The sequence below is a fragment of the Acanthisitta chloris genome, unplaced genomic scaffold (genome assembly GCF_000695815.1).
Source record: "Acanthisitta chloris isolate BGI_N310 unplaced genomic scaffold, ASM69581v1 scaffold13546, whole genome shotgun sequence".
In the NCBI taxonomy this organism is placed as follows: Eukaryota; Metazoa; Chordata; class Aves; order Passeriformes; family Acanthisittidae; genus Acanthisitta; species Acanthisitta chloris.
The window spans coordinates 96,654-104,563 of NW_008677035.1; the positions used below are offsets into that span (position 1 = coordinate 96,654).

At 39.2% G+C, this 7,910-nt stretch overlaps 1 protein-coding gene across 1 annotated transcript in view; it reads right to left on the minus strand.

Annotated features, from left to right (window-relative positions):
* The window catches only part of BEGAIN (brain-enriched guanylate kinase-associated), a gene marked incomplete at its 5' end in the record, with an annotated part of 70,575 nt that overhangs the window by 57,269 nt on the left and 5,396 nt on the right, over window positions 1-7,910 (minus strand). The window lies entirely within an intron of this gene.

The following is a 7,910-nucleotide window of genomic DNA, read 5'->3' on the forward strand; positions in this document are numbered from 1 at the left end:
AGACTCCCCAGACTCAGGTGTTATGCCTGATTTTTCACAGTTCTCTCACTAATGAAGAGCTTATGCCCTGCTTGTAAGTTAGCTTCAGTTACACTCTGACAACACAAAGCACTCGGTACAGAATTTGGAGAAAGGAGGTTTTTCATTTTATTGTTTTCTCTTTATTTTAGAGATGACATAAGATAGAATAAAGCCAGGAGATCCAAGCAAAATTTTTATCATGAAGGACAAAGTGCCACCTGCATCCAAATGGTCCCCCTGGGAATCTTTCCCTTGCTTTACTGGAACTCGACTCTGTGACTTCAGGTGAGCCATTCTGCATGTGCTTCAATTCTTATCTACACAATGGAGATTTTTTTTTATCCCTGTTTATTTAGTTTGTAAGCTCCTCAGTCTTTTAGCACATTTGCCAGTTGCACAGCAGGATGGGATTCTTGTCAGAGCTGGGATCTCTGGAGGTGACTGCAACTTGGTTCAGATACTGCAACCTCAGTATTGAGCTGATCTCTTGGCTCCAGGTGGGACCTCTTTGGCACTACAGAACTGGAGTGTCACCTAGACATGAAGTGTTACCACATGATGCATTGTGAATTACCTTGCTCTTTTTTAATCATATGGTAAAAATAATTCTCCATGAAAGAATGGCAAATCTTCATTCCCTTTGATGTCAAGTTAATAGTGCCATCAGCGTCAGTAGAATAATGTTTTTGGTCTTTAATTAGACAAGAGAGTTGGGAACAACATGTCAATCTTCCAGAAACACTTATCTGAGCTGTCTTCAGTGTGACTGGCTTCTCCTCTACGAGCTGAGATAGGAGCTCAGTAAGTTAATGCAGAAGCTTTACAATTGCTGCTTGCTTGATCCATGCAGCAGAGAGCTCGGCAACAGTGGAATGTTTTGCCAACACAGTGCTCTATTTCAATTACACACTTTGCGTGGTTACAGTTATACTTAGATTACCACTTGTAGTTATGTTCTCTTAAAATAATACATTCTAATTCAGACATTTAATGCAGCTCCAGTTAATGCAATCATTTAGTTTTTATATTTCACTCGGTGAATTAAACTCCCAGATTTATCTAGGGAAAGGAGAACCCATGCTGCTTATTTCTGTATGCCCTCACTCCTGATGTTGCCACATCACAACACCTTCCACTTGCCCTGCTTCTGGCCTGGTTTTGCTACTCATCTGCTCAGCTTGGGAAAGCAGAGTGGTCAATTTTCTTTCCCGTAGCCTGGCAACTTGGATTTTCTTCTGTGAAGTGGAAGTTACAGTGTCAAAACTGTTTAGAGTGAAAAGAGATATGATCTCAAGTCTTCTGCTACTCTAATAATCTAATCACTAGGATCTGTATAAAAAGTAGAAAGTAGGTCCCCCTGGTATGATTTCAGACAAAAATGCCCAGGCTGAGGCTTGTGCTCTGGGCTGAGCAAGTGCAGTTAATGAAAGTTAAGCCAGACCAGGGAAGGTTAGAGCATCCTGCTATACTGGGAAGTTTTGGACACAGGGAGTTTGACCTTTGAGAGGAAGAGTGGCTATTGGGGTACAAATGTAATGGGAATGCTGGGAGTGTTTAATTCACTAACAGCTGAAGACTGCTTTGAAAATGAGGAAAATACGGAAAGTTTGTGGCCTCCCATAACTTTGTCTTCCGATTTCTCATGTAGGTACTTCTTGCTTTGGGCCTCAATTGTGCAAAGCCCTTGACTCCTCAAATGAAGTTGCTTCCGCATACACCTGTTTATGTGGAGAAAATTGGAGTTAAAAATGTGAGTTCTGGGTAAATCTTGATCCTCAGGTGCTCATCTGAGATGCCAAAATGTGATTTGGGATTTGGATCTGGACAGTTTGGCAGGTTTTGGCAACCTGAAGATTTTGCTAGAAGGATAACTAAGCTCAGTCTTCTCTCCCTTGAAGTTCACTTTGAAGTGTTTGTATTCTTGAATTCTTTGCTTTCAGAATGAGATTATTCATTCCATTATAATGAAGATTATTCTAATGAGCTTCACTGAAACAGTCTACATAGCTCAACTCTTCCACATATTTTGGGCAGTAAAGTATAACTGTAACTTTGTTAAAAATGAGAGAAAAACTAACTAATTATGGCATAACTTAGGCAGGTTCAAAGATCAATATTATTCCCATCCAGCAAATCAAAGTTGTGAAAAAAACTCCACTCATTTTGGAAAAGTGGGGTGGCATCCTTAAACCCAAACCTAACTGAACTCCTGCTCAGTGTGTGCTTTGAGTCATCTGATACATGTTAAAATAGCTGATTGTTTTCAAGAGGCCATAAATTTTTTGATAGGAACAACAGCACCTGAACTATCATGGGATTATTTAAGATGTAATAGTAGATACTAACAGTGAGCCATTATTAAAATACAAGTTATTAGACAGATTTGAGAAAGAAAGAAATCATGTTCTGACAAGAATCTACTGAATGGCAGAAAACTTATAGCCACTTTTATGGAAGAAAAAAGAGAGAAAGAAAAAATCCCACTTAGGGAAGCATTAAACCATCTACTTGAATATCCTTCTTGAGTCAAGCAAGTTCTGAAATGATAGCTAAGTTTAAGCAATGGCACAGTGAAATTTATGCTCATGAATGGCACAATAGGGAAATTTTCCAAAATCTTGGACTGTGACCATTGAATGGGTACTAATAGCTGTAACACTGAGAGCAGATTTCTCAGGATCCCCAAGATGGTTTTGATTTCTGCATGAATTGAGACTTCTCTAGATACATTACTGGTTTGAGGTAAATCCTTTTGTTTTCTCTTGCTTTTGGTCCTATATGAACAAACACCTAAGAAGCAAAGACCAAGTGAGCGAAAGAAAAAGAGTAGAAAAAAGAAGATGATGCAAAGTATCACATTCTATATCTCTAACAGCAGGATCAGAGCCTCATTTTTGTTGTTTTGTACACATGCATTTAATGAGATTTTTGTTTGTTTCTTTTGGTGTTTTGGTTTTATTTTTTGCATTTCTCATGAAACAGATGTTCTTTATCTGAAAACCTTCCCCTTACCATTAGCTTCCAGTGCTATTTCCATACTGACATGCCTGGATTTTAATTCCTTATGCTGTGGGGTTTTTTTTTATTTTTTTTGTTCTAGAGATTTTCATGTGGAGGACTTAATTCTGCTCTGTAGTCCTGTAAATTTAGTAGGGGTAACTTAATCAGAGTTGAAAAGAGGAAATAAAAAGTCAAAATATAGGGTAACAAAGTCAACCATTTAGCATCTTCTCTTTTCTCCAAACCAACCAACTCCATAAACTAGCTGCATTTTTTTTAGTCACATACCAGTTAATTAGAAAAGTTGATCGCACAATTTTTTTCATGCTGCTAAATCACTATATTTTAATTCATAATTTATTTTCTATGGCTAGTTGGTCCTTGTGTTTCCATATTTCTATATATATGTATAAATATTTATACGTATATATGTAAAACTAAGAAAAAAGTAAAATTATAAAAGCACAGCCAGGAGAAAGGACTTCTTTGCAATTAAAAATATTCTCTGGAAAACTGTCAATGCTGTGTCTTAGAAAACACAAATCCTATATTACATGGAATTCCTGAAACTCAGAGCTGGGAGGAGTCTGGAATTACAGTACAGGCTCAAAAATCCTGTTGAGTATTCCACCTTTAGCATAAGTGATTCTCTTTTAATGACCTCTAAAGTGCTACTCCTGTGACAATCAATGGTTCGCAAATCATTACTCAATTTGTTCATTAAAATATTTCTTTAAAAACAAGGACAGTCATACAACATTAAATATTTAGTCTGGTGAATGAAAACCTCTCAAGAGAAGCTACTTTAAAGGTTATTAAAAAACATCCCTTTAAACTTTCCAAAGTATTATTTTCACCAATTAGCTCTGCTTATATTCATAAGCAGTATAAAATGGATATGAAAACATATATTGGCACAGAAATTGGTGCCCACAAACATTATCTCAGCCTGCAGGTGTTGGTCAGGATTATTCTGTAGTGCTGACTGGAGAAGTTCCAGGCGAACATATTTCCACTGGATTTCAGGCAAAGCTGAGAAGCCACGTGGTGTCAGCCTATTCTGAGGAAGTTGTGCTGGAAAACAAGAAGGTTTTCATTGTACCTGTGTGATCTTCTGCCAGCTCATCTACCTGGCAGATGGCCTGATAACAAAGCAGTGCTGGCATGCAAAGTTGGGGCTGTTCAGTTGCCTGGAGGATTTCTACAGCCTGTTACCCTCGGATGGCCCACAAAGAAGGTGCTCCCTGAGCTGTTACTCCGTGAGAGTTGATGTCTATGGGTCTGGCCCATCAGTGGAACATTCCAGAAACCTCACATCTCCTCCTTGCTGGTCAAATGGCTTCAGCAGCACTTTCACATCTGCCTGCCACAGCAGGGCTCTGTTTTGTAGATGGTTCTGCAATGTTGCTTAAAACCAGAGCAAACTCATTTTTGTGAAATTGTTCCTGAATGGACTGATGACATTCCTTCATACAGCTCTTGAAGTGAGTGAAAAAAAAAGATTAATGGTGCTAGGAGGGAAATTAGCAGTGAAAAGGATGCAAACAAGGGCAAGATAGATGCCCATGTCAAATATACTGAAAAAAAAAGCATTTCAAAGGTTCTCATTTCTGGGTAGTTAAAGTGACATTTTAATGCAGCTCTGAGATGCTAACTAAAACTAATTGTGTTTTGAGGGTAAACAGCCTTTCTTGGAAGAGAGAATGTGTAAGTAGGAACTAACCTGGACTGGGATTTGAGGTTCTGAGTCTTGAACTTGGCTTTGCCAAATGTGTCTGTTGTTATACTGGTCAAGAGAGATAAGGCAAGACTGACCTTGCCTACTGTTGGTCAACTCTGGCTCCTGTTCTTAGCCAAGTGCAGGCACTACCAGAATGAAATTAATCTGACCTATTTTCGAAGCCTACTTTTAGAAGAGTTGACGCAAATCTGGAAGTGCCCATTTCCGTTAATTACAAAGGGAGTCGAGTCAAGTATCTCAGACGTAGACAATCACATCTCATCAGATAACTCCCCCTCTGCCTGACTCAGTTCTGTGTGTGCGAGATGAGGTAAGGGTATTGCTTTCTTGTTTGCCTGGATTGCATGGAGGCCCACAAAAATGAACTACTAAATGCTTTTCAAAGTGTTTATCAGATCTGATCCATGTCTGAGATGTGTCACATTCTAAAAAAAGGGTTTCATGGGATCAGGAATTTGGGAGCACTGAGGAAAATTTAGAAAATGTATTCTGGAACAGCATTTCAAAAATAATCTTATCTTTTATCCTGTGAGTTTTTATCTAGAGAAAAGTCAAAAACAGTCAGTCCTGTACAGGTGCTTTCTGTGAAGTAGTAGAATGATCAGGAGATGGTCACTGGGAAGGGCCAAGGGACCACCTGTCTGTCCAACCATGCCATGCCAACATGGACTACTGGTGACAGACGCCAGAGGGGCAGCTTTGTGCAGTTACTTTTCTGGAAGTTCTTTCCCAACACTCTGTAAGTCTGCTGTGGCTCTCTGCAAAGACATGGGATCTTTAGCTCAAGGAGAATAGCTTGGCACATTTCTGGTTTTGTTTCTGATCTTTGAATGCAGCTGATCATCTCAGAGATGAGGGCAGGAAGCAAGGCTATGGTTTTATTTTTATATTTAATATTTTTATATTTTATTACCTTCCTGGCATGTAGCCCACACCCCAGGGAGCAGCAAGTTCAGGACAGAGATCTCTGGGGATGTTTGCAGCCAACAGAGATGCCAACAGGTCCTCAGCAACTACATTGCTACTCAGTGGAGCTGGGTGGCATTGCCAATTTGATCTTGGGGCTACCAAGAAATTTTGGCTTCAGCAGCTCCTCTTGTCCCATGTCTGGTGGTCTGGATTACCCAGGACCTTTTATTCCAGCACAGCTTTGCTGGACATGGCTCTGGCATGGGTCACACCAGATCTGCATGTTGCCCAAGGTGGACATGCTGCAAGACACCCAAACCTCATCTTAAGAGGAATAGCTTTGAGACAACAGTTGTGTTATTGAATCTGACCTCTCATCAACACAGTTTTTCAAGTGTAGCTGTTAGGAAAAGAAGTCCAAGCATTTTACAAGCGTTTTCTAGATTAATGAAAGATTTTTAATGAAGCAGTAATTGGATTTCTATGTTAATCAAGTTTTGATTATGTATTACATGCTCAGGGTCACCATTTCAAAAGGGTAATGCCCAAACTCTCTTTCTTGTTTGCAGTTTTTGTGGCTAACCTTGCACTTGCTGCTTCTCATTAGGAGGGGGATGGGAGCAAATTATAAAGATGAGATCCAGAGTCTGAGAATCCAACTACAGACTTGAAATTAGTTTTATTGGGGAAATAGATTACATGCTGCAGCTCAGACCCAGAGTCCAGTCCTCAAATCCCAATAGTCTTGCACTCTGTATTCAGCAGCTTCATTTGTACTTTGAGAAATGCTTTGGCAAATGTGTATCTATGTCCTATGTAGGCATTTTCCTATAAAGTCAGGCTCACACTGACTTTGCCCAACTATTTCTTTTTCAAATTTTCACCAAGGTCTGTCAGGTTTATTTTCCCCTACAGCACATCCATCAAATTTCTCCATTACTTTCAAAGAAGTTTGTTAAATACATGAAACTTTGGAGTATGAACAGTTTGCCTGTCAAACTGCATGCAGCTCTCTCCTTCCTGTAGATATATATACACATATATAGATAGATAGCTTTTGGAGGAGTTTTTTTTGTTTTTTTTTTCAAGCATTATACCATTTGAATTTTCTTTTCAGTACTCCTTTTCAAAATAAACAACCTGAAACTGGGCTGGAATTGTGAGAGGGAAGGCCTGTACATATGTTTCAGAACAAATGTGTGGGTGATCCAAATCTGGAGCTCAGATAGTTTCCAGATGACTGATGGACACATAAAACAAGTAACAGAGTCCTTTTCTTAGGTTCCAAGCATTCTGGCAGAATTCAAACCAAAGAAGAGTGCTCCTTTATTGGAAACATTAAAGAGAGTCATTTGGGAGGGAGGTGGGGAAAGAGATGTTTAGCAGTTGAAGTCCCAGGTGCTGTGGGATAGATCCTTAGTGTGAAATTCTAGTTGCAGTACCTGTAGCCTTGATACAGCTACCTTAAAACAGATCTATCACTGGATTTTGGAAGGCAGTTTTTCTTCCCTTTGGATGTGAGTACCTCACTCTTGCATAACTCAGGCAACTAAAAATTCAGACTCACAAGAGATATTGTATGGTAAAAATGTCTGTACTGGGCTGGGCTTATTCCTAAAAGGTAGAAAAGAGAGATCTCTCTTAAAAACAAAACTGAATTACGTTTTGGTGATATTCACCTGACAGTTTTTGATTGCAGTAGGGGTGACTTCTGTAACAAACACCAGGAGCCCACAGACACATCTACCCAGAAAAACAGTCAGTATTAACTGTAATATGAGGTGATTAAGCTATGAAAATTCAGTTATATGTTGACATGCAAAAAACCCTTAGAGGACCATCTGTCAGCGCTGAGTTGTCTTAAGTGAATGCCATTATTATCAGTGGAACGTGGTGAGATTTTCAAAATATGCTCATAATAAAGACATACAAGTTTTCCTTTATTTAAAGGTGCTATCCATAACCTAAGGCTCTGAATGGATTGAATAGAAATGCCATGAATATAATTATCACTTTCAGAAATAGACACTAAAGGTGTTTTGATTATTCTTAATGAAGTTTCTTCAGCAGGCAATTCTGATTCCCCCAGTGTACTGAAAAAAATGCAAAGGGCAAATGAAAATGAACTGTGAGAATCCAGACCAGGGAGCATGTTATTGTGCAGATCACTAAGGAAGTAAGGATACAGAACAGCTCATGGAGAGGGAAAAATGTGGACTTGCAAACAGGGACACGCACC